This window comes from Otolemur garnettii, unplaced genomic scaffold (genome assembly GCF_000181295.1).
Source record: "Otolemur garnettii isolate 467f Iridium unplaced genomic scaffold, OtoGar3 scaffold00225, whole genome shotgun sequence".
In the NCBI taxonomy this organism is placed as follows: Eukaryota; Metazoa; Chordata; class Mammalia; order Primates; family Galagidae; genus Otolemur; species Otolemur garnettii.
In genome coordinates this window covers 36,463-64,179 of record NW_003852620.1, presented here as the reverse complement: position 1 = coordinate 64,179, position 27,717 = coordinate 36,463, and the positions used below count along the sequence as shown (strand labels likewise).

The 27,717-nt window shown below is 40.1% G+C and overlaps 1 protein-coding gene, 1 non-coding gene and 1 pseudogene across 3 annotated transcripts in view; all 3 read right to left on the bottom strand.

The window, feature by feature from the left end:
• The window catches only part of LOC100954674, a 235,000-nt gene that overhangs the window by 183,071 nt on the left and 24,212 nt on the right, over nucleotides 1–27,717 (bottom strand). The gene's annotated exons all lie outside the window — the stretch shown is intronic.
• LOC111722254 lies at nucleotides 13,757–13,891 on the bottom strand. Its single transcript, XR_002771105.1, has one exon. It is a non-coding gene; the product is annotated as a small nucleolar RNA SNORA70 (small nucleolar RNA).
• On the bottom strand, nucleotides 16,957–18,765 carry LOC100955821 (annotated as a pseudogene). Its single transcript, XR_001161798.2, has one exon. The product of XR_001161798.2 is annotated as a 60 kDa heat shock protein, mitochondrial pseudogene (transcript).

The window sequence follows — 27,717 nt, the reverse complement described above, 5'->3', positions numbered from 1 at the left end:
CAAAAGTCTGAATATTGAGAGGCATGGCTCATTGGAGGGCCATCTTTGGAGACTAGCTGTCACAGTTGCCTTGAATGTTTTCTGAATAGAGGTTTTTACATTAATAGCTATTCTTTTGCCAATAAATATTTATAGAGAACCCAAAGTATGTGCAAAACTTGAATGTAAGTGGAACGAACAAAGAAGGCATTGTGCCTCCCTCAAAGTTTGTGCACTGTACCATGAAATATTCACATTAACATTAAAGCTAAGAGTAGGAGTCCCAGAAGTGAGAATTAATGTACTGCTACTGATGGACAATGTGTGTATTATAGCTCTCTGAGGTGAAATAAATAGATTGATAATGGGCTTCTGTATATAGCTGTATCAACAATAAAACGATGGAATACCTTCATAGTGCAAAATTTTTACAGCGCAATGATCCTTAATCTGGGAAGTCATTCTCATAAGACTCATTTTTCATAAGCCCTGCTTACCTCAAATAACTGTTTATGAGGCTATGTTAAAATAAGTGTCAGAAAGGACCTTGTAAACTAGTGACACAAATGTAAGAGACAGTTATTATCTTTTCAAAAAGAACTTATGATGGGTATGATATAAATATTTGTTGAATAAATGAATTAGAATATAAGACACATTCTTGAAACAAATTTAATATATGATTTGCTGAGCTCGTGTTCTTTTTCAAGTTATAATTTTATTGCTCACTCAGCCTCATTATACTTGCCAATTTTTGAAGGTGGTGTCTTAATCCTCTTTTTTGTCCCAGATTCATGACTTAATGTGAAAAAAAGCATATGAAGGGAAAATGAAAGTCAGAGAGACAGTGTCATATTTAGGTGATAAATAAAATTATTTACTTATTTATTCATGCATCAGATCTTTATTCATTTGTTGAATAATTCAAAATCCTTGGCTTCTTGATACTTATATTCTGATGGATAGACAGACAGGAAATACTCAGAAAAATACATACTATAATGTCTGCTAATGATGACTGTTATGAAAAAAGTAAAATAGAGTAAGGGGAAAGAAGGCGTAGGTTGGGTGGGCACTGTCTTATTTAAGTTTGAAAGAAAGACCTCTCCAATTAGGTGACCTTGAGCAGTGACTGAATGATATTATGGAGGGAGCCATCTGGAGGAATACTATTTAGGGGCAGACTCAGAGGTGAGCCTGCTTGGAACTCAGGAAACATTTAGACTATTTTAGGGTAAGGATGGCCACAAAAGAGTGAGAAAGGTGAAGAAAGAAAGTATTCAGTAAAATTGAGAGTTTCTATTTGTTATATTCTGTGTGATGACGTATATACCAAGGTGAATGAGGTATAATCTCTGTCTTTAAGGAACAGAGAGAGTATCCTGGAGGAAGCAGGCATTCTAATATAATGGGATAGTTGTTATGCTGGAGATGTGTACAAAGTTCAAAGGGAGCTAGAGGAGAAAGACCTAAATTTTCCTGGGAGATGGAGGAAAGCTTTAGAGAGGAGATGTCAGGGGACCATGAGGAGGTGGTGGTGATGAGGTTGAACACTCTAGGAAGAAGGATAGCTAAAGGGAAATGGGATAATTCATGATATCTCCTGAGTCTGTTTGATATTTCTACAGGGTCGATGCTGATGAGAAGTGTGCCAGGAATTGAAACATTGGTAGCTAAAGGCACACAATGGTAGCTCAGGCTTATATGCTACCAAGTCTGAAGAGTTTTGAGGAATGAGGTGAAATAACTAAATTTGCTTTTTACATAGAGTCATGAGGCAGCTATTTCAATCAATGGTGGTGTCATCAACAAAGGCAAGACATACAGAGGTAGAAGAACTTGGAGTAGGGAGGTGAAGAGATGACGGGCTTTAGGCATGTACGGTTTGGGTTGCCCAAAGGTCATTTGATCAAAAGGCAGTTGGATGTATAGGTCTGGACAAAATCAAGGTTGGAGGCATGACCACTAGGTATTAGTTTTCTCAGACTTTTATTTATTTATTTATTTTTTTTTTTTGAGGCTGCTCATAGTTTTGAGGGATAATGGTCTTGTATTTTGTAGAATTTTCCTCAAGTGTGACTTGTCTGATGATTTCCTCACAAATGCTCTAGGGTTATGGGTTCCTGGGAGAGACTACATAGGTGAAATGGCATTTCTCATCACACCATATCAAGGTTATATACCATAAGCATGACTTATCACTGTTGATGTCAACTTGGATTTCTTGGCTGAGTGGTTTTTCCAGATTTACCTTTGTAGAGTTATTTTTTCTTCCCCCTTTCCACACTGTGCTCTTTGGAAGGTGGTTCCTACATGTGGCCCACATTTAAGGTGTGGGGAGTTAAGCTCCACCTCCTTAAGTATGACATGTCTACATAAATTATTTGGAATTCTTTTGCATGGAAAATTTGTCTATTATCTCCCATTTATTTATTCATTTATTTATATTGATATTGATCCATGTGTATTTATTTTATACCTTAGATTATTACTCAATGCTACTTTATATTATCACTCAAATTGCTCTGGCTTTGGACAAAGAAAACTTTAAGTTGGCTCTTATGTCCCTTTGACATCTTACTACCACGTGGGTATTTTTGTTGTTGTTATTGTTTTGAGCACTCATATATTTCTTGGCATATTAAGTTTCTGCGGACTTGTCTTATGTATTCCCTGCCCCAGCCCTAGTATCAGCCATTTTTTCAAGGAGCTTTGACACCTTTTATTGGAAAGTAAGACTAGAAACCCCAAGTTCTGGGATCTAGGCATGCTTGTTGCTACTGTGGTGTCATTGCTTTCAGTTGGCAGAACAGGGAAATATATTCCTACCTGCATCCATTTGTACTATGGTAAGCCAAATATGAGTCCAGCCACTTTTTTTAACTTACAAATTCACGTTTTTTTATGTCAACAAATATTTATACATTGCTTTATTTGACAGTAGTGTTACATTATGTAAATATGCCAAATTTATTAAACCAATTCACCATCATTCATGGCTGTTTACACAGTTATACTGCTTATGATTTGTGGTATTATTCACTACATTCTGATATATGTCCTTAAATGTGTATTTTTATTACACATCAAATTCTTTCCTAAGTGTAAATCACTAAAACTAAAGTAACTGGGTCAAAAACCATGATAATTTTTAAGACTGACATTTATTGCCCAAGTTTTGCTCATAAAAGTTGTAAATTCTATTTTCACCAGCAGTGTACTAGAATGTCATCACATAGTATGATCTTTGCCAATCTGATCGGCAGAAAATCATACTTGATTGCTTTCAATTTACTTTTATTATGTAATGATGGACTTTTTTGTACGTTTATTAGTCATTTATAGTCTTCTTTTGTGCTTGTTAGTTTCCACTGTCATTTCATTCTATTTGTGCTCAATTTATTTTTAATGACTTGGAAATATTCTTATATACTAATGATATATAGCTTTTACTTTGAGATATATTTTAGTACTTTCTACTTTATTTGTCTTTTAATTTTATTCACAGTGTTTTTATTTTTTTATTTTTATTTTTTTTTTAGAGACAGAGTCTCACTTTATTGCCTTGGTAGAGTGCTGTGGCATCACAGCTCACAGCAACCTCCAACTCCTGGGCTTAGGTGATTCTCTTGCCTCAGCCTCCCAAGTAGCTGGGACTACAGGTGCCCACCACGACATCCAGCTATTTTTTTGTTACAGTTTGGCTGGGGCCAGGTTTGAACCCGCCACCCTTGGTGTATGACCCAGCACCCTACTCACTGAGCCACAGGCACTGCCCTATTCACAGTGTTTTTAATATTTAGATGTTTGAACATTTATTTAGCTAAATCTGTCAATTTAATCCTGCATTTGTCATTTTTACACAATACTTCTCCATTTTCAAAGTTATGTAAATAGTTCTCTATATATTCTTCCAGGACTTTTATAATTAAAAAAATCGTAAACTCTTTTATTTGGAATTTATTTGTGGAGGTAAGGCTCTAACTTAATTAATTTCCAGATGGTTATCCAGGTGTCTTCCAACAGTTTATTGACAAGCTGTCCTAGTTTGATATGCTAATTTTAACATATGCGCAAAATTCTTGTAACTTGAGTTTCTTTTTAACTTTAGATTTAATGATTTGATTGGTCTGTTTATTCTTGTGTTGTTGGTATCTTAGTGTTTTAATTAGCATGGCTTTAGAATACACTTTAATATCTGATCTGGCAAATGTTCAATTTTTTTGTTCAATTTTATTGGCTATATACCTCATTTATTCTTCCTGATAACCTTGAAAACCATTTTTAAAAATTACAAAATAGCAATCCTTTTACTGTTTTGATTGGAAATGTGTTTAAATTTATGGATTTATTTGGCAGAGAGTTGAGTGGGTGGGCAGGTAGAACACTTATTTGAAGACCATGGACTATTGAAGAAATGACATGAAGTTATAATAAGCCCGAAAGATGGCTTTATGAAAGGTTTTCTCAGCTATTAAGCTTTCCGAACTGCCCCCTGCCCTTAGTGCTCCAAGTGATCTGGGCAGAATGAACTAACCCAGTATTCAGTGCGCCACAGCTGGAGGAGTTCTTTCCTCTCGGAACCCCTGCAGTGACGGGAGGTCTTTCTAAAGCATTTGTTCAGCTGGGGTATTTTACCCATTGTGTTTATATATAACAACATCTCCTCACCCAGCTGTTCTACAACAGTGAAAAAACAAAAGAAAACAAAACACCCTTGCTTCCAAATAGTCTGTTGTTATTATTAAACACCCATGCTGTGAAAGCTCAGTGCTAAGTAACCTGAGGAATTAAAGAACAACAACAAAACCAAAACCATACCAAGTCAAGGGGTTTTCAGGCAGAGGGGAAGATAAGAAGTTATTAATATATACACAAGGGCAATACCAGGCAAGCAGCATTAACCGCGATGACTGACGTGGTAATAGTGCATGGCAGAGGGAGAGGCAGTGGAGTGCTGGCAAGTCAGCTCTCTGAGGGGTAAAAGCCCTGATTACAGTGCTTGCTGATTTTCATGGTGTAAATATTTTCATCATGGCTGTTTTTTTGCTGCCAACACGACATCACTGAAGGCGAGATTGGGAAGAGCCGTACACACTCAGCTCACCAGCAGGTACTAACTGACCCGGCACACCAGTGGAAAGAAGAGTGACTTCTAACTGAGGATTGTCCCCAGAGCACCAGGGGAGAGGTATGAAATAGGCTTTGCAGGAGGGTAAGCTTCGAAAGGTGGAGATGGGAGTGAACATATTGCAAAAAAAGCAAGAGCAAAATACGGTCTTGGGACCAACACAATCTCACGGGGAATCTGGAAGCTTTGAGCAGGCAAGGTTCTTTGGGGGGGGACAGTGTAGGAAGAGTTTGAAAGGGGAGAGGATAGTTAAATGTCCTGTGTAATGACACAGGTGTAAGTGTTACATTTGTCCCTCCTCCTTACCACACTGAGCAATGCGGGAGGGTACGGCTGAACAGTCCGTTTAAGGCTTTTGTGCCAGGCACGTCAAGAAAAGTGTGAGTTCCTTGGGGGCAGGAACTACATCTTTAAGTTTATACCACTGGCACTGACTGCTGTGTTTGTCACATGGTAGATAAATATGTTTGCAATGAATGATCGAAAGATTCCCTTAGCTCAACATTATTTCTTATCCCCAAAGTTTACTCCAGTCAACAGGAATTCTTATTATAGAGGGTCCTATTAGAGATTCCTAGCTGTGCTCCTAAGTTCTCAGAGATTGCTATTGCAATTTTGCTGAGAAAGTGTTGATGAAAGCAATAGTTGCCAGAAAATGGTGTTTCCCAGGCACTGCTAATGCCATGAGTGCAACCTATTCTCTCTTTCTGGTATAATCCTTTCAGCTCTACATAGCAGCTCAATCACACTGTAAGACTGACCTTTCTAATCTAAAAGTAGAGCTAAGTAGAGCATCTAAAAGTAGAGCTATTTTGTTTTAAATGCGGTGGTGCATAGATTTCCAGAGAATTTCCTAGAAGTCTGAGAGAATTGTGTGACAAAAACGAGGTTGCTTAGTTTCAGATCATGAAAAGATAGGAGCTGTTCTCAGACTGTATTTCCATCAGTCAGTTCTGGAATCTTATTTTAAACTCCCAAGAGAAGTTTAAAAAAAAAAACCCTGGAATTTTGATGTCTACTCTCTCGAGGTGCATAGGTGCTTTTGATAAAAAAGAGCAACAATTCTAGATGAAGATAATTTTCCTTTGTTGAAACTCCAGCTCCAGGAAGATGATAATGAGCTGCTGAGCCGAACAGTAATTTAAAGTCTCGGTGGTCACGGGAGGTTCACTTGCTAACTAGACGTTTGCTCATAAGAATCCAGACCTCTGGCCACTTAGCACAGCTCCCTACGGTAGCATTGTAGGGAGAGATGTGGTGTTCATGAATATCAACTAACCATGATTTATGCACAGAGAGTACAATTTTCCAAGACAGACACTGTGCAAAAGCACACCATGGTATCTCGGTGAAAGGAACACTGGAGATATGGTAAATTCCCACAGAGGAGTGTCAGCAAGCTGTGCGTGGATCAGGTTTTCTGGGCCGTGTGATCCATATACTTAATACACCTCTCCGGAGCTGAATTTCCCTTCTGCTGGTTTGTGTTTTCAAGCACAGAAATGTTCATTAGTGCAGCGATTCTGACTTCTCTACAACCTCCTTACTCCTTTCTCCCAGAAGAGGGAAAAGCAGTCCCTGACTACTCCATTTAAATTGAACCCGTCCTACTGTCAGCCTCTATCGTTTTCAGAGCACTCCTTCTAATTTACATACGCCTTCTTATGTCTCTTTCCCATCAGACTATAAGGAATTGATTGTCAGATATCGTTTTCCTTAGCATGGTATCTTCAGGGTCGAACATAGTGTCTGTCACTGGCCACAAGTAAATGCAATCTAAAGCAATAAGATTGCAGTAGGTTTCAGAGTTGGCAAGGGTGAAGGAGATGACTTCAGATAGGCGTGAACTGGGATGGGATTTCAGTACTAAAAAGTAGAGCGCACAGTCTTGGGGGCAAATGGAATGGCCCGAGCAGGAGTGCGGAGGTGGCAAAGCACAGAGTGTTTGGAGGCCGAGTGTAGTCTGCAGAGGAATCCTGGGTTGGTGCTGAGGGGAGAAACAGTTTGGAAACCTGGTCTGGCTGCAGTGGCAGGATGGGTTAGCACAGGCAAGCAGGGCGCAGGGGTGTGCATGAGGGGATTGGTGGGAAGACAAGACAGCAGTGGGAAGGCGGTGTTAGTGACTCGTCCTGGCCCTCCTGACTGAGTGATGTGGGAGGAGCGGGGAATGGAGTCACAAATGTTCCATCTGGGACGCGGAGCCAGGGTGTGCAGCTGGAGGAGCTGGCTTGGTTTCTGAGTTTCACAGTGAGACAAAGCTCGGACAGCCGCCTATTTTTTAAAAATGATTTGCTTTGTTTTGAGAAAATGCTATTTTTATCTGCTGCCTAACTACCTCAAGTACCAAATTCAGGGAGAACAACGCTTCTGAGAGCGAGGCCTGGGCACCAGTACTCTCTGTAGCCTCTGAGCCAGCTGTGGGAATGCGTCCCCTAAAATAATCAGTGGTTTCCTCTCCAGGCCTAAGAGGACCACTCACAGTCCCTGTTTTGCAGCCTCTTCCTGGGTGTATTTTGGGGTCCCTCCAGGACGGTTTTGGCAGACTCCTGGCTATTTTGTTGGTCTTTTGCTGTTACTCTGCTCTCCATGCCCTCTCTGAGAGCACATACGGATCCCAGGCTGGAATTGTGAGTTAATAAAGTCGATAAACTTGGCTTCTTTACGGAAGTTCACTTGATAGCATCCATTTGTCAAATAGTCATTCTAGTTACACAGAAAAATAAGACAAATCTTTTCCCACTGGGAAGCTGTTTGTAAAATTCAAGTATCAGTAACACAGATAGTGTCTTTTCAGACTAAAATAGAATCGCAGCTCCCCTCTCCTGCACACATATTGCTATCGGAAGTGATGGTCCTCTGAGCTTTACTGGAATCTACAGGCAAGAGAACCAGGGCATCTCTGGGGGGCTTCCTAGGGGTGGGCAGGAACTCCTTGTGTCAGGCTGTATTGGCTCACTCCCCTTGCTTTCCTCTGAATGGCCCTGGAATGAGTTCTGACACTAGTCCCCCGAAGTAGGCCAAACCTTGCAGGATATAGGCACGGTCCTCCACAGGACACAGCTCTTCCCTCCAGACACAGCTATAAGTCAGGGGTCCCCAGAGGTCTCTCTCTTCTGACTAGCTGGCTACAAATTTGGGGGTTCCCTTTCTCCTTCAGTTTTGGGAGTTCCATAAAGTGTGCAGAATTCAGGAAAGTGCTATACTTATAACTATAGTTTTATTATAGCAAAAGGATTTGTGTCAGAACCAACCCAAAGGGAGAAGCACAAGGTGAAATCTGGGAGGGTTCTCAACATGAAGATTCTGGAGTCCTCCCCTGTGGAGACCTGGGTGGTGTTACCTTCTCCTACCCATGCGGCATGAGTTCATCTTCTTGTAGCTGAGGGCAAAGGTCAGACTTCTGTTTGAAAAAGTCAATTCTTTACTATACATGCTACAAATCACTGGCAGATACAACCTTCTTCCATTCTCAAGGCCTCGAGCCTGAAAGGTGACACAGTTCTAGGTTGGGGCCATATTTAACTAGGAAGATAAAGACAATCACAGTCCCGACTGGAGAAAGCAGGCTGGGATTCAACTCTTTTGTCCTTTTTTTTTTCCAGTAAAGATGTGGGTCTCAATATATTTCTCAAGCTGGACTGCAGTGGCTATGCACAGGTGTGATCATAGCTCACTGCAACCTTGAACTCCTGGGCCCAAGTGATCCTCCTGCCTTAGCCTCCCAAGTAGCTGGGACTACAGATGCATGTGGCTTTTTTTTTTTTCATTTTTTTGGTGGGAGGTGTGGGCTTACCCCCTCTTAAAAGGTGGATACTTGACAGATCATGTGCAGAGTCCCTGGAACTTTTTGTCACTGCTGCCCCAGAACAGGCAGAAGCATTTCTGGGAGGACAGGCTAACAGCAGATCTTGCCGAATCCTGTCTGCTGATCTTGTTCCCTTGCTTCCTCTTCATACCTGAGGCTTGTTTCCAAAATGACAATCTTACATTCTCAAGACCAAGCCTTGATACTGTTTTAGAGTGAATGAAAACTAGCTATTTGACTTGTTTTTATTGCTCTAACAAGTTTTAAAAAAATGTTATTATTATTATTTTCTTTTTAGAGATAGGTTCTCACTGTGCCCCCCACCCCCCCGCCAGAATGGAGTACAGTGGCCTGATCATACCTCCCTGCCATGCCCAGCTAATTTTTATTTTTTGTACAGACAAGGGCCTTGCTATTGTCCAGGATGGCCTGGAACTCTTGGTCTCAAGGCTGTCTCAGCTTCCCAAAGTGCTGGGATTAGAAGCATGGGCCACCGCAACTGGTGACAAGTATTGTTTGAATGCCCACTATGCGTACTCAAATTGTAGTAACTGATCTCAAACAGCTGAGTTCTGGTAAGCTATGTAGAGAGCCACATAGAATGGTCTCAAACCAGAGGACACTACCAGAATTGCTGTCTACGTTAAGACCTTAAGACCTGATGGTGTATATGTGTGTTTGTTTGCTATGCCCTGGTGCTGAACCTGTACCTGCCCTGACCTAATTCTTTACCCTAAACTCTTCCTTCTTTGATATCATTTAAAAGTTCTGTGAAGGCTTTCTGAGGGATAACCATAGACAGCAGAAATACGTCCACTCCCTGAGGGTGCTACTTACTGGTATCATAAATGGCGCATCTATTTTACTTAGTAAGTCTGTTGCAAATCATTTTTCTGTTGGTCGAATTATTTCCTTGTCATCACATATGTGTTTTATTCCACCAATAAAAATGTAAGCTCCCTAGGGTGAGGAACCTTGTTCTATAACCTTATTTCTCTATTTTTTTTGAAAGAGATGGATAACCACTCATGGGTATTTAGAAAATGCTTCTTGAGATGGGATTTTTCACAGAATTGTGAATGGAAGCGAGAGTGCAAGCAAAATGTTGTAGACCATTTTACACCTTCTCCCCTCCCTGTGTCTGATCAGCCAATGACCTCACTTCTCATTTCACTGAGGACATGGAAGCAATCGGCACACCTCTCTTCACTCCGACTCTGCCCACCTTGTGGCATCTTTATTCCCCCCTTGTCTGCTTTCCTTCTGTTGAATGGGTGCACCATCCCTGCTTCTCCTAAGACCACGCCCTCCATTTAATTACTGGACATTGTCCCCTTTGCCAACTCAACCCAGCTTCATACGGGCAGGTTCTCTCTTCTGCATAACCGATTTTTGTTTCTCTGCTGAATCATTCCAGCTAAGCATATAAAAATATACTATCGTATCATCTATGTTATGCATATGTTGTCCCATACGTATCTGACAAGTGTCTCTTATTGGACAGTTTTTAATTCATTGTCTTGGGGGAGGTAAGAAAATGAGGGATTTGAGTAGGAAAGGAATATTAAGTGAGTTTTCTTGTATTTTTTCACTGATTTCCCTATTCCGCCTACCTTTGTGCTCTCTTAGGATTCTTTAAAAATATTTATAATAATATTCTGATTTTGAAGGAATTCATATTAATTATACATATGGGGGAAAACAGAAAAAATGAAAAAAAAATCACCTTTAAAATCAGACATGCAGAGATCACCTTTGTTAAAAACAGTGTATTAGCTTTATAAGTGTTAAAAATTGTAATCATGTGGTATATTTGGTTTCATTTATTGAATTTTTTTCCCCCAAGAGCATTTCCAGGTCCTTAGAATGATTTTAGTGGCAGTATTTGTATAGTAAATGCCATGATTTATTTACACTCTCTATTCCTGGCAGACTCTTATGTTTTTCCCAATTTTTGATACAGGAAGATGCCCAATGAAATATTTCAATATAATTAATTATGTACATTTATGATTTTTCCTATGAATTAAGTTCATAGGAATAGAATTAATGGGACAAGTGTGTAAACGTTCTCTTTTTCTCTCTCAAGTGTTAGTAATGCTTAGAATCTAAAGCACATGTTGTTTCCATTACTGAACCTTGTGTCTTCTTTTTTTTGTTTTGTTTTTCTGAGACAGTCTCACTCTGTTTCCCCAGGGTAGAATGCAGTGGACTTATCATAGCTCATTGCAAAGTCAAACTCCTGGGCTCAAGGGATCCCCTCCTGCCTCAGCCTCTCACATAGCTACAGGTTTGTGCCATCACACATGACTGATTTTTTTTTTTCTATTTTTTGCTCTTGCTCAGGCTAGGCTCAAACTCCTGACCCCAAGTGATCCTCCTGCCTCCGCCCTCCTGGAGAGCTAGGATTACAAGCATGAGTCACTAAACCCAGCCCCTTTGTATCTTTAATCCAAAGCCTTCAAATGCTCCAAAGTTCTCCTTACCTTTTTACTTAGGCGTTGGCCATTTGTAACTTTTCCATATCTTTAAATTACAAAAGTGATTCATGCTGAGAAGTCCATACCTATTTAAACAAACAGTGTAGAGGTTTAAAAATGATAAGGTACAGGACCAAGACACTTCCTATCTTCATGACATTTTCAATTCTATTAATTTATTAAAAATTTTTCTATACACAAGGCAGTCCTAAATGTTGGTGGGGGGAGTAGGGAAATATGATGAAGTTTCTAGGGTAGAAAATCTAGTACAGCTTATGTGTTGCTGAGTTCTATAAGGATTCTGAGAATCCATGTGTGTGCCAGGCATTATCTATGGACTGAATAAACTTCAACAACAGCAGTAATTATAGCTAATATTTATCAAGTGCTTTTGCTACGTGGGGCACTGTGATGGTTGTTTTATACATATTTGTCTTTTCAAGTTAAATATATACATAGATATATCGTGATTAGTTAAAAACAAAGAGAAAAGGACAAATTCAAGAAGGAGGTGGGGAGAGGCTCAGTAAGTCCCCCCCCCTTCTATGTAGGGGTATACAGCGTGCTTCTGGACTCAACTACAACTCAGACTTCGGACTTTACCTTACAAACTCTAATAATATAACCTAATCACGTGTATCCTCATATTAACCCCTCCCAAACAAATTTACTTAAAAGTATTATTGTGTTTTTTTTTCAATCAGTGGCTACTAAAAATCCATTACTATCTGAAATATTTTTGGCTTTAAAAATGAGGCCCCCACGTTCAGAGTTGGGGGTTGGAACCCATCCATCCATAGATAGGACATGGGATAAAACATCCCTATACTGAAGATTAACACAAGATTAAAAGTGAGGAGTGGATCTCAGGGCAGGTCTCAGGAATTCAGTTATTTGAACATCAATCTTAATTGCACTTTCTGGCCTGGAACCTGGAACCCACCTCACGGTCTTTATTTTCTTGTGCCCGTTTTAGGTTCCCAGGCTTGGTAGGAGGAGCAGGGCTTCTGGTGAGGATCTGCGAGTTTCCATGCCTGCGGTCCTCCCTGGAGAGGGCTTGCCACTTGTCTGTGATTCCTGCAGCTCTTTGATGGCCCTGCAAGGCCCACAGAGAAGGGTGAGGGTTCCAAGCCAAAGGTACATGTGTCAGAGAAGGAACTCACCTGAGCACCCACTCACCACCCATTCGCAGTAGAAACCAAAGGGCAGCTCATCAGTAGTGTCTCTCCCTCCTTTTTTCCTGTCCTCTTGCTCACTGGCAAGTCCTGAACTGTAGGCCACAGGACACCAGACAGAATGTCCTGGGCTTTGGAGGCCTCAGCCACAGACTCCGCATTTCCTTCCCGGTGGAGCCAGAGGTGCAGGAGCAGGACACACTGTGTGGCTCACAAGGTGAAGGTGGGGAGGGAATGATGCCCATTTTTACCCATCATGACTATTGTATTTCAGAGCACTGTAAGAGCGACCTGTTGAAGACACGGTAAATATGAAAGACATTTGAAAAGTATTTGTCATGGAACAATTGAAAATGAAAAAAGACATTTTCCCCTCCTTTATGGGTTTTCAAGTGCTTGTGAAGTTGAGAAAGTGCCGAATAAATCTGATAGTAAGTTGAATGCTGCCAGACAGAAGATATTATTGTCATTTAAGATAGAGATATTGCATTGTGTTTTAAAGAGACTTTGTTAGAACCATATTATTTTCTAAAATGCATTGTTACAATGAATGCCTCTAGCTATGTTCCCAATTTTAGTAGAGTCTGAATAGAAGTATTCATTAACTGTTTCTTTGATCTAGCTATACGTAACACAAAGAATAAATAGTATTAATTGAGCACTTTGCTAGGTGCCAGGTACTTGCTACATGCATATAATTTTCCCTTTTATAAAGTATATTGTCTTCTGACAACCCTTTAGAATAGCTGTTATTATTATTACTTTTTGGACAAGAAGTAGGATTTATTGGCAGGTATGAATGAGGGGGCAGCACAGTAGAAACCCTCCTGAGTGCAGAGCCCATCCCTTGTCTAGGGGACCACAAATGGGGATGTATTTGACCCCACACCAGCTGGGATGAGCTGCTTCTCAGCCACCATGTCTTCAAATTTATCTGCATTAAACTTGGTAAAGCCTCACTTCTCTGAGATGTGAATCTTCTGGCCGCTAGGAAACTTGAACTTGGCCCTGCGAAAGGCCTTAGTCACATGACACATTTTGGCAGTGTGGTATGGATGGACGTGATGTCTTAGCCAATGTGAACCCTGGCCATGGTGCCCTGGGGCTTTCCAAAGGCACCGTGTGTACCTGTCTGGAGCCTAGACTGGGGGCAGCACAAGATCTGACACATGAACATATATCAAAAATGACTCTCCAAGGTCCCTTAGAGCAACCCATATAAGCAACAGGCTGCATATACTACCAGGGAGGCTGCTATTTGCAGCCATTGCACACCAGGCCTCCCAGAGGAAAGTAGCATGGTTGGCTTAATTGGCTGTAGGTGGAATAGCTGTTATTTACTATCCTAATTTTAAAAAAAGACTAAAGTATGAAACTGGAGTAATTTGGTCAAGGTCACACAGCTCAAACAGGAAGAATCTGAACCTGAACAATGTGGCCCAAGAGCCTATGCTATTTTAACCCCTGTCTTATACTGTTATTTTATTTCACCAAACAAAAGCTTCCTGTTAACCCCATGTTTTTCAGTCTCACCAGTCCTCATGTCAATAACTTCCTAAAATGTCTCTCAAGTTTCTTGTAAAAAAAAAAAAAAGTACGGTATTTCGTTTTCACTTGACTTTTAATCAGGGATGAATCAAGGATATTTTGGGCTCATAAAAAATTCATTTCCACAAAGAGCTGTTGGGAGAATGTACACATCTGTTCACTGTGCCATTATTTCCAAACTTCAAGAATATGTGCAGGCTGGGCCTTTTCAACACTTCACTAAAACGTAACAGTGTGATGAGATCAACAAGGCAACTTATATTTTAGTAGGTGACAATAGGGAATTAAAAACAAAGACTCAATTTTTCTGTTGAGTGAATCTGACTGGTGCTTGGTGACACCTGCTGATTGATGATCTCTGGCTTGCGTGGGAGGACACAGAGAGAGTCAACACAGATGTGCACAAACCATGTGGGGAGTGGGGGTGTCCATTCTCTTGAAGTGATCTCGGTATTGGGGTTAGATTTATGATTTCTTTTTATTGGCAACAGTGGCTGCTATGAGGTTTCTAAGAAGGTGCAGAATGAATGTTAGGCCTTGAAAGTCAATTTTAGAAATTCTAAAACAAACGTTGGTCAATAGGTTTGATGTCAAAACAGAAATGATTGATGGAGAAGACCTTTCTTAAGACAGCAAGCAGCATGCGATCTGGCTCCTTTGAGTGCCCTTGAGGGAGACCAATTTGCCAGGCTTGTATTTACTATTTCATTTGACTTAGTTGTGGCATTTACATAGTAATGTTTTCAGTTTAACTTGGGAATGTTATTTCAAATCCTATACACGCTGCATATAAAAGTGTCTAAATGAGTTATCTTATGTGTTTACTGTTTTTCAATGTTTGTTTATGTGCCTATTTGAAACTGCTGTTTGCCCATCACTGCCTTCGTTGTAATATACTGTCAGCAGGGTCCCCAAATAGGAAATGTGGTGTTCCTCTGGGGTCTGTAGTAACAAACTCCCATACCTGAGGCTTACACCACATTCTATATGAACACAAGTGATTTCTTTTAGGAAGTACTCAGGTTAGTGGTTTTCAGTGGTGGTGTTTTGGTTTCCTTGTCATTCGTCATTTGTATGGGGGCTGAGAAGAGGTTGAATACAATTGATCTAGTGAATAGAGATGTAGCGGGTAAATGCTTTTAGCTTTCTCAGATGTACAGACCAGGACCAGCTTATTTTCTACGATAATGTTTTAACTCCAGTAGCCATTTGCCTGGCATCAGAAAACTTACTTCAAGAAAATAAAGGATTATCTTGGTGAAAGCACTGATTTTTATAAGTCAATTTAGGATTTCTTCCATCGGATTAAGTTCTCTCTCTCACCCTCCTTAGGGTGACATCTTAGTTCTGGAGGTCTTAACTGGTGTCCTAGTAGTGGTTGGGGGTATTGGGATGGCGTCTTTTGGGATGCAGAGCTCAGAGTCTGATCTGGGACAATATTGTTTCTAATATTTATAGCTCTGAATCCCTGTAGGTCCCTGGATGTTTATCTATATGCTGTATGTCCTTTGTTTTATAATATATATATTTTTGACACACATTCTTGTTGTGTCGCCCTTGGTAGAGTGCTGTGGTGTCACAGCTCACAGCAACCTCAACTCTCGGGCTTAAGTGAGTCTCTTGCCTCAGCCTCCCAAGTAGTTGGGACTATAGGCACCCACCACAACATCTGGCTATTTTTTGTTGCAGTTGTCATTGTTGTTTAGCTGGCCCGGGCTGGGTTTGAACCTATTAGTCTTGGTGTGTGTACGTGGCTGGCACTGTAACCACTGTGTTATGGGCGCCGAGCCTGTTTTATGATATTGACACCCCTCTAGGTCCACTAAGTTTCTCTTAGTTAAATTCTATGCTCTTTATGTGCTTATAACAATTCAGCTGCTCTAATGGCAGTCTAGCAGAGTGGGGCTATCTTGGGCTCTCTGGCCTTCGTGACAACACTGTACAGCTGTCTCTGGTGCAAAATTGCAAGATATTGTCACTCAGTCTTTCTGAGAAGAATTAGTTATAAGTCCCCTCCACTCTGCATTGTTGCCTCCCCCTACCCTACTGGTGGGAAGGTGTACAGAGGTCATTGCCAATGTCTTGCTTTCTGGCTTTTGTCTGTATCTCCTCTAGAAATTCTCCCAAGAAACTGGGCATGTACCTTACTCTGTCCTTGACTGTCCCTCAAGTGTAGATCCTCCTGGTGACCATTCCATTAACTCAGGCACTGACCAGAGAGAATTGAAAGCACATGAAGCCATGCTTCTGGGACTGAGGGCTACAGTGACACAGCCCAAGATAGAGTAAGGTACATGCCCAATTTCTTGGTTTGGGAGAATCTCTAGGGGTGATAAAGATGAAAGCAAGAAAGCAAGACATTGCTGACGACCTCTGTACACTTTTCCACCAGTAAGGTAGGGGGAGGTAGCAATTTAGAGTGGAGGGGATTTATAACTAAGTCTTCTCAGAAAGACTGAGTGACAATAGGGTTGTCTAATTTAAACAAATTGTTTAAATCTAGGGTTGCATAATTGATCTTTGTATCATCAGCATATATTATAACTTTTTAAGATAGATTTTTTAAATCAGGAATGTGCAAATGTCTTTTTATTCAAAAATACAAAATGAATTATCTGTAGACATGGACAATGGATGACAGCAGTAAACCATTATATTTGTCCCCTGAGACCAGTAACTGATGGTTATAGTGATTTTTTTAAACATCAGCCAGTCTTCTCTTTTTTTTCTCTTAATTTTTTAATTAAATCATAACCGTGTACATTAATGTATTTATGGGGTACAACGTGCTGATTTTATATACAATTTGGAATGCTTACATCAAACTGGTTACTTTCTTCAACTGACTTCTCTGAAGTTATGGGTGAGGAACACTGCCTTGAGCTTCCTGTCACAGTTCATTAATGGTAAAGCACTATTCTAGGAATTAGAACATGCCATCTCCCATACCACCTCCCATGCCACCCACTGTACCCATTCCAGGGTCCTTCTCTTCTTTAGGAAGTTCTGTGACTACAACTTCTGCTGTAGTTAACAGAGAAGCCACCCCAGCAGCATCCAGGAAAGCAGTTCTTACCACCTTTGTGGGATCAATTATTCCTTTTTCCACTATATTCATAAAGTCTCCAATCACAGCATCATAACCAACTTCTGAGGAACTTTGCATTATTTTCTCAACTATCAAAGATCCTTCAACACCTGCATTCTTAGCAATGGTCAATGAAGGAATTTTGAGTGTTCTTTTAATAATTTCTATACCAATTTTCTGATCTTCATTAGCTGGAGTTAATGAGTCCAAGGCTGGAATGCACCAAAGCTGGGCACAACCCCCTCTGAGAATAATGCCTTATTCAACAGTAGTTCTTGTGGCATTAAGGGCATTTCTAACTCTGTCTTTCTTTTTAGTTACTTCAACATCACTTGTTCCACCAACCTTCAGCACAGCTACTCCATCTGAAAATTTTGCCAGACATTCATTTAGTTTTTCCTTTTCATATTCACTAGTTGTAATCTTTAACTGTCAACAATTTCTTGAATATATTTTTCAATTTGAGCCTTGTCACCTTTTCCTTTCAAGAGCATAGTATCATCTTTGGTCACAATGACCTCTCCAATTTTTCCTTAGTCATAAGGCTGAACATCTTCAAGGTTTAGGGTCAACCCCTCTTCTCTGAACACTGCACCACCAGTAGCAATCACCATGTCTTTAAGCTGATTCTTTCTATTATCACCACAACCTGGAGCTTTGACTGCTACAACTTGAAGACCAACTTTCAGCTTATTCAAAATGAGTGTGCTTAGAGTTCCTCCATCAACATCTTCAGCAACTATGACCAAGGGCTTATGGTGAGCATTGGCAATGTCAAGAGCAGGTACAACTGACTGGACACTAGAAATTTTCTTTTCACTTAATAGAACATAGGCATCCTGGAATTCACATTTCCAACCTTTTGATGTGTTAATAAAATATGGAGAAATATAGCCTCGATCAAACTTCATGCCTTTGATAATTTCTAATTCATCATTCAGTGTTTTTCCACCCTTTACTGTGATGACACCTTTTCTTCCAACCTTTTTCATTGCATCAGAAATAATGCTGCCAATTTCTTTGTCTCCATTTGCAGAAATCGTAGCAACCTGAGCAATTTCCTCAGGGGCTGTCATAGGTTTAGACTGCTTCTTCAGTTCAGCAATGACAGCATTGACAGCTAACATCACACCTCTCCTGATTTCCACTGGATTAGCACCTTTGCTAATCTTTTCAAAGCCTTCCTTGGCAATAGACCATGCCCACACAGTGGCAGTGGTGGTACCATCCCCAGCCTCTTCATTTGTGTTATTGGCAACATTTTGAACAAGTTTAGCTCCAATATTTTTGTATTTATCCTTTAAATCAATTGAATTTGCAACAGTCACCCTATCTTTTTTTACTTTGAGACTTCCCAAACTCTGTTCAATAATCACTGTTCTTCCCTTTGGACCCATTGTAACGGCTACAGCATCAGCTGAAAGGTCTACATCTTGAAGCATTAAGACTTGGGGATCTGCAGGAAATTTTACATCTTTGGCACAAGCGCAAGTGAGATGAGGAGCCAGTGCCCTGGACACTGGTCTTATCTGGCAAAGAACTGTGGGTAATTGAAGCATTTCTGTGGGGTGGTGGCAGGGTGGCAGGTTGTCGGTAGCGAGTGAGGGTAAGACAGATTTTTTTAACTTAAAAATCATTATCTAAACCCCAAATCCCCTTTCCCCCCTTCTCTTATCTTTAGAGAAAGTTTTCACATTTTATTTTGAGACTTGAACCCAAAGAATTTATACTTTTTCTTTTGTGTTCACTGTGAATTCCTTTCTCTGATACAGGAAGGGGATCAGAACTTCCCTACCTGCTGCTTAGCATGGCAAGGAGAAGGGGATTGTCAGCAATAAAATACACATCTGTTTATATATTACTTTTCTGCAAAGGTAATTAGGATTTGGAGTTAAGGCAACAACTTTCCATGAGATCAGAAAGAAATTTCAAGTGATTGCCTTCTGAGAAGTCCTATGCGGCACTGGTTAAGAGCATTAGCTGTGGCATTAGATGGTTTGGATTCAAATAAATACTGAGAGTGTGTGACATGTACCAAAGTATTTAACCTCCCTCTACTTCAGTTTCTATACATTGGACTAATAACCAGGGGTGTTATGAGAACTAAATTAGTTAATATGTAAAATTGAGAACAGAAGTCAGTTAGTAGGCATTGCCAATCTGTGTGTTGGAAATATTTTTAAAATAGACGTGTTCTGTTATATATGTGTTCTAAACAACACATATAATCATCAAATCTTAGGCCGTAAGTTATTTCTGCAGTGGTTTTGTCCATGATACCTACTTGTAACTTTTTTTTCACTCTCTTGATATAATTGATTAGTTGTTTAGGCATTATATGAGTGAAACATCTTTTGTACATATTGAGTTGCTCAATACAAAATAAGCTACCCAGAGTTCATTAAACTTTGAAGTTAAGGGCACAATACTCCAGACTGATAAGTCTGACCCCAACTTCAAGGAGTCACCTTCATCAACCACATGTGGATGTGGTCACCTTCATCTAACCATGAAGGGTTTGTGTAGACAAAAGACTACTGTCACTACTGATACCAATGACAATTTTAATGTTTCCTAAAACAAGTTCCATTATTTTCTAGAAAAACTCACAGACCTTAGAGAAACCTGCTATACTCATAATTAGTTTATTATAGGGAAAGGATATATTCGAATTAGCCCAGGGAGGAGATGCATAGGGCAGAGTCTGGTAGGGTTCCAAATGTGAAACTTGATTGTCCTCAGGGATGGTGTGCCCTCTCAAAATCAATGTGTGATAATACTCATGGAATATTACCAATCTGGGAAGCTCACCTGAGCTTTGGTGTCCAGTATTTTTATTGGGGCTTCATTATATAGGCATGATTGATTAATTACCTATGTGGTTGAAATGTCTCTATTTTGACAGATAGCTTGTAACCCAACCCCCCACTCCAATTTACATAATTGGTCTTCCTGGCACAGCCAGCCCTCTGACCTCAAGATTATTGAGTCTGGCTAGCCTCATTGCCCAGTCATCTTGTTAGCTGAAACTATCACCTGTAGTCCAAGGGGCCCACCATCAATTACAAAGACACTCCTATAATTCTAAGACTTTAGAAGTTACCTCCCAGGAACTAGGATAAAGACCAGACCTATCTGGCTTTGTGAGGCTGAATTCTTTACCACACATTAATAGAAGAACCATCAAGTGTCAATGTCAGAAATTTAAATTTTGTCCCATAGAGCCTGGCTCACTGGGGCCTCTCACCTCCTGGTTGCAGTTTGGAGGTGATTGATCTAGTGCTGTTGTGGTGTCCACCATGTACCCAGACATACCCTCTGTGGTTTTCCATGATGAAATCTATTTTTGTGTGAACTCTCTTTAAAGTCTCCTCACTTATGTTGGACTATAGCCTCAGTCCTAGAAGCATGGCTTCATATGCTTTCAATTCTCTTTGGTCAGTGTTTGAATTAATGGTATTGTTACCAGGAGCATCCACACTTGAGGAACAGCTGAGGACAGAGTAAGGTACATGCCCAATGGCTTAGATTCATTCATTTATCAACTATTTGTCACACTCCTTGTGGCAGGCACTATTCTGAGCATGGGGCATTTAGAGGAACTTAGAGGTTAATGGGAAAGACAGATATTTTACAGATAATTACACAGAAGTACATAGAAATTGTGATAAGGCCTGCAGAAGAAATTATAGGGTTCTTTAGAACAGTAAAACAAGGAGAACACATTTAGGTTGAGAGGGAGGAAAGTGTTTTTAGAAGAAGTGACATTTAATTCAAGACTTAAAAAAAAAAGGGTAATTATTACCTGAGTGACTCGAAACTGATTTGATTTGAGCTGGTAAGATCAGCATGATGTGACCTCTAAATTTAATCTTTGCTGTGCTCTCCTCTCTCCCCACTCCCACCAAATGAGGAAAATGGTCCTTAACTAAATTCACAATTCAATAGCCCTTTAATCTAAGGTTCTTACTAGCTCTGGGAGTTAAAAAGAAATGTAGTGAATATATCTAGTGAATATATTTATGTTTAGTGAGGTTATGAAGAAATATTCCAAGAGAAGATGACTTTGGGAAGTTTTCTGTTTATCTCATGTCTACATCTGCAGCAATGGAAGGTTCTTTTCTGTCTCTTAGTAGGTGGGCCCCTGTGGGATCTGACTAATAAGATCACTGTGCTTTCTTTTTGACAGCATAGGACAGAGTATTTTCTCTGGCTCTAGTTACTTATCATTGTTGGCCACCTTCAAACAAGGAACCATTTTATGTAAATATTTAGGAAATGGCCCCGCCTGACATAGATTTCTTTTAGATTTAGGTTTCTTTTTAGCCCCCAGAGCTAATAAGAACCTTGGATTAAAGTGCCCTTGAATTTCAAATTTAGTTAAGAGCCATTTTCCTCATTTCGTGGGAGTGGGGAGGGAGAAGTGCTAAGATTAAATTTAGAGGTCACATCATGCTGTTCTTATCAGACAGGTCTTGGTCCCATTATCAAAATTGACTTTATCCTTTTGCATAGTCACATTTTTTTTTTTTTACCAGGCAAAGGAATCAGAAATCTTTGTAAATAACATTGTGAACCATACCTCAGTGAGATGAGATAAGTGTACGGCAAGGAAAAGGTTAACCGGCTCCGATACTTGGCTTAAAGGATTATTGTGGTAATTTTCAACCGGTGTGCCGTGAAAGGATCTCAGGTGTGTCGTGAAATTTTTTAAGATCATTAATTAAACTATTTTCAAAAGAATTTTAAAGCACAGTAAGTATATTCTTTTTTTATTGCTCTTTTTGGGGATCAACATAATATAAATGTGCAATGGAAATTTAACTATAGGTTCAAGTGTGCCACGAGATAAAAACAATCCAGATGAAAAACACTGGATTATTGGAATGAAAGCCATGGTGGGTCTCAGACTGAACACTGGGAAACGTGTGTGTTCTAAGGACAAGAAAGAAAGAGGAGACTACCTAGTCTAAGCACATGGGGTTGTGGGGAGGGATATTTTATGGTTCGCAGAATAATCAGACAGGCTAGAAGAAGAGACTCGATGCCTGACTTCTTCTAGGAGCAGTGATCAGAATCACCTGTACAACCAGAGTGGTAAAGAAGTTGCTGTCCCTGTCCCAATTACAGCTTCCCCTAGTGCCACCAGCCTCAGAGCATGTGGCCAAACTGGCCGAATCAGGAAGCTGCTATTGCTGTCAATCTGAGCCCATGCAGCCTCTACTGTTCCTAAACCAAGAAGGGGGATGCCCCTGCCTATTCTATTCTTCATGTGGCTCATTTTCCAATCAAAGACTTGGCTGCATACAGGTCTGCACCTGCAAGGGAGCCTGGAAAGGTTGTTGTTAAAAAATTTCTACCTTAGAAAGGTGAGATTCATAGTGTATGGAACTATCAATGTGGAGATGATGTCTGAATCCTTTCTGGAATCTGTTCTTGACTGTTGTTCACTAAAGGAAAAGAGAATACCCAGAGAGATACAGCAACAGAAGTGATTGCAGCAAGAAGAAAAAGAGTCTCAAAGATTAAGAATTCTCAGCCTCAGAAGATGAAAAATGAGAGGAAATATGCAAAAGTATTAATATTTAAAATGTCATAAGCAATAGTGAAATGAATTTGGATCATTAAAATAGTAGAACTAATGTTTAAAGTTGATTTAAGGAAAAGGGGCTTGCATCACATAAAGCCACATTCTGACAAGTGTCAACATGGTTTGAATTTTTCATTAATTTGACATTATATGTTAATATGTTCAGGGATGAGAAATGAAAACTAGTTGTTAAGAGTCATCATATTACAAGTAATAGAAAAAATAAATCAAGATTACCAATGGTTTTCTTGCTATGCCATGTGGATAACACTTATTTTTGTCCTTACTCTTTATCTAAATCAGGCGGGGCCATTTCCTAAATATTTATGTGAAAATGATTGTTTGAAAATGGCCGACAGTAATAAGTAACTAGAGCCAGAGAAAATGAAATGTATGAAATATTAATTACGGAATTAAGGCATATATGGTGAAGCAATAAGCTTCTTTCTAATTTCTAGATATATTTAAAGAAGAGAAGAGTCTTTCCTCCAGTCCTTCTGGATGGTTCTTTCCCCGGTCAGGGGCAGCTTCCACTTGCATGCAAAGCACTCACAGATAAGCACTGGGCTGGACACTTACGTGAAGGGCCCCTCTGCAGATCACTAGGGTCTTCTCCCCATGCACGTCTCTCCTCTCAGCTATTCTGGTCTATGAACTTGTTCTGCCTCAGTCTTCTCCAATTCTCAGTCTGTCTCTTCAACTCAGGGAACCCAACAGGATGTGCTTCAATTCCCTTTGTCTGTCCTGTGGCCAAGAATCTCTTTTGAGGGAATGGCTAGGGCAGTGTTAGGGCTCACTTCATTTGTTTCCCATCTCTGTGGATCATGCTCATTCATTGCTTGTGGATGGTGGCTTGAAAATTTTTGTTTTCTGTAATTTGGGACTTTTGTTGTTGTTATTGTTTCAAGTGGAAAAGGAAATCTGCTATCTGTTACTCTGGCTTGGCTAGAAGCAGAAGTCCAGGTAGTACGGTTTTTAATGGTTGTATCCATTATACAAATGTGCCCCCAATTTTTAAATGAATTCCTCTAATGTTAGACATTGGGATTTCCCCTCCTTCTCCACTCATTTAAGTAAAGTTCTCATTTTGAAAATATAAATCTTTGTACACATTTGATTGTTTTCTTAAGAAGGAATTTCTGGGAGTGGAATTTCTAGAAGTAGAATTACAGGTTCACAGTGCATGGAGCTGATATATAGCTAAATTAATTTTCAAGCCCTAGGAAGTAACTTTCTGTTTGACATAGCAATCCACAGTGGAGGAAGAATTTGCCACCAGTAGCATCCAAGGGAGCAAATGCTCCTCCAGTGGTCTTGAGGCCCATACTTGCTTCTAGGTCTTTATTTACCAAGTTGGCATATATTATGGGGTCCTAATCTAATAAGGGTCTTTCTTTACTTGTGTCCTGGACTCACTGTTCTTTCATAACCACACAGAGTTTATATTCTGTGTGGAGTAAAAAGACAATCTATAAGGAAGCAGCGGGACAACACATGGAGGCATGGAAAGAAACTCAGAAAGCAGGTCCTTTCTGATGAAAAAGATAAAATGTTCTCAATACTTCTTTCCAAATCCTCAAGGAGCTAAAAGTAGATTTTCCATTTGATCCTGCAATCCCATTACAAGGTATCTACTCAGAAGGAAAAAAATCATTTTACCATGAGGACATTTGCACTAGAAGGTTTATCGCAGTTCAATTTACAATCACCAAGATTTGGAAACAACCCAAGTGCCTATCAACTCACAAATGAATAAATAAATATTGTATATGTATATGTATACAATAAATATTGTATATGTACCATAGTATGTGTATGCAATAGAATACTATTCAGCCATAAAGAAAGATGGAGACTTTACATCTTTGGTATTTACCTGAATGGATTTGGAGGACATTGTCCTATATAAAGTCTCACAAGAATTGAAAAGCAAGTATCCAAAGTATTCAACACTAATATGAAACTAGTAGATGAACAACTATATGCCCACATGAGAGAAAAACACAACCATATTCAAGTGGTGGAGGGGGAGGAAGGAGAGAGAAAGAAGGAGGGGGGAGGAGGAAGGGTGATCGGTAAGCTTTCACCTAATGGGCACAGTGTAGGGGTATAGGGCACACCTCCAAGGTGAAGGGCTCCATCACAACATGGACTTTACCTAAAAAATGCAAACAATGTAACCTAATAGTTTGTACCTTTATATGAATCTGAAATTTACAATAAAGAAATGTAATTCTACACAAGGTTTTTTCTACTATTGGTAAAATACAGTGCTAATCCTTTTGTAGACACAAAAATGAACAAAACATAGTCCTTGGTGTCAAGAAACTGTTATTACGAGAGTAGAGGACAAAGCAGAATAGATCACGAGAACCCTCCTCCTTCCAGGCACTGTGCTGAGCAGAGGGACACAGTCATGATAAAGATGTGGGATTCCTGTCCTCAAGGAGCTTGCAGTCTGTTAGTTTCACAAACTGTCTGATTCAGGAATCGGGGAATGAGGCTTGACCGAGTTCCTTTGGAGAGAGGTCTAGTGGTCCCACACCAGCCAGAAGCTGGTGCCTGGTGGATGGTCCACAAGCACCTACATTTTTTACAAGTGACCACCAGATACAGAAGGGAAGCTGGCCAAGTCAGCAGCTTCTACTAGTTCATTCATTCTTCATCAGAACAACTTGATACAAAGAAACTGCTTTGCCTCTTTACACCTGGCATTCTTTCTGCAATCACACCGTCCATGCAATAAACGTTGAGGATGCTGAGAAAGTTGAGACCAGGAAGCCTGTCTCTCTGAATGATCTTGTTAACTCTGTGAAGAAACTTTTATCCATGTTTGGTTTTCTCTCATTCCTTGTGAGTTTATTAGATGGAAAAGTGTTTCAATTTCTAGGAAGGACCAGTGGAGCTTCGGACAGATAAGGCATTTCTTATAAGAACAGCTTATTGCTCTCTCTGTGTTAGGGCCGGCGTCTCCTGTGTTTTCCTCTATTTCATGCTGTAATTCCACTTGGACCCTCCAACCTCAGCACTCTTTACCTTCTTTCAGGGGGGTGACCCGGGTGTGTCCAGTACTTAAAAACAGGAAGCTATAGGAACAGGTATCACCAATAGGGAGGCTGCTGACAGTAGTCACTGGGGAAAGGGAACAAGACACTGTGAGAACAGACAAAGGATTGGGTATCTTCCCACTCTGTGTCCTCTCTGTTCACAAGGAGCAAAGGCAATGTCTTAGCCTAGAGTCTCTTAAAAGCAAAGTCTAAGAAAGGCTTTGCATGCAAGGCATTTATTTGGGAAGTGATCTCAGAGAGCGGGAGTGAGGGAACAAGGGAGGAGGACCTGGCAGTGGGGAAAGCCGATGCAACGGTGCATAAGTACAAAATATTCACAAAATATTCTGTGCACATTGGCCACCTATTTGTAAAATTTTGTAATGAACATTTTGTAAATAAAAGTATACTGAGCTACCATTTCCCATTTTTCCTACGGATAGCAACTTCCCGGGCAGCCTTTGAGACCCCCTGTGTAATGCTCACATTGACAACACCTAGAGGCAAGCTGCATAGACATTTATTATGTAGGTCAAATACTTTGATGAATAAAACAAGACAGAGAACTAAATTTAACATCATCCAACTTGGTTTTCTGGGAGTGGGGTAGGGTTGGGGAATGGAACTCCGAGGATCCTTCAGCTTCAGCCAGCCGTGGTAGGTTAAACAGAGTAGCTGCATTTCACACACTATCTTCTGAAAACCCAAGGGCAAGTTTCTTCTCTTTTTTAAAGATGTCCACATAAACATCCCTGGCTTCCTCACCTGATACCCTTGTTTCTCTGCGTATAACTTCAGATTCTTTTCCTAGTCTTATCTTTCTTTTTTGGAGGTGTTACAATTTGTTCACGTCTCTTCAAGTGCACCGTAGGTGGTGTTGTCCCGTCAGGGTGTTACTTTACTCATCTGGTTTTCCCTCATCTATTATCACAATGGTGAGTAATTTTGAGCTTGTAGTCATTTTCCACTTTGGGGATTCCTTCCCATCCCATGCCCCCCCCTTCATTGGAGGTGCCCCTTAAGGGATGAATCTAGAGGTCTGGTCTGTGCTTAGTGAGCTCCTTTCCCTGGCTATATGGGATCTGGGTAGTTACCAGGCTCATTAATTTGGACTAGAGGTATAGTCCAAAGGGGGAGTTAGACCATTTTTGCATCAGAGCTGTTAAACCCTGTGGGGTTCAAACTGGAGTCATTCCCTGGCAAATGAAAGATGGGTATAGCCAATTCAAGTTATGGAGGAGTAGAATCTGATAGACTTACAGTGGAATCTGGTCTCCCAAGAGAACTGATTATACACTCAGAAACAAGTATGTTCAGAAAGAATAGCCAATTGATTTTCTTTTTCTTGTGAGGCCTAGTTGTATTTTTTAAAAATAGATTTTAAGAAACTCTCCAGTGTCCTTTCAGAAAATCTTTCATTCTTGGAGCAACTATGAATGGGTTACACAAAAAATACCATGAATTCGGCGTCCCTCATTCTGTATATCACAATTGATTTTTAAAAACCAGTTCATACATACACAGTTATCTCCATTAAATTTTATTTTGGAAGTTTCTGTCCATCTTTCCGGTTTGTTCAGATGATTTTCAATCTTTGATTTATGATATGAATAAACATATTCGCCACCGATCTCAACATTGTGCTATCTATGCATTTGATGGGCATATCTTATGTGACTTCATGAATGAAGGACAAAAATCCTGTGGTGCAACAATAGAGACATTTCTCTAAATCAAATCTTTATACATGACCGTTCTCTCGGCTGTGGATCCACCAGCTGTAACATCATATGGAACAGCAAGATGAAAAGAGAAGACAATTGCATGCCAAATGAACTTACATTGAATAGTGGTAGTACTTTTTTTTTTTTTTT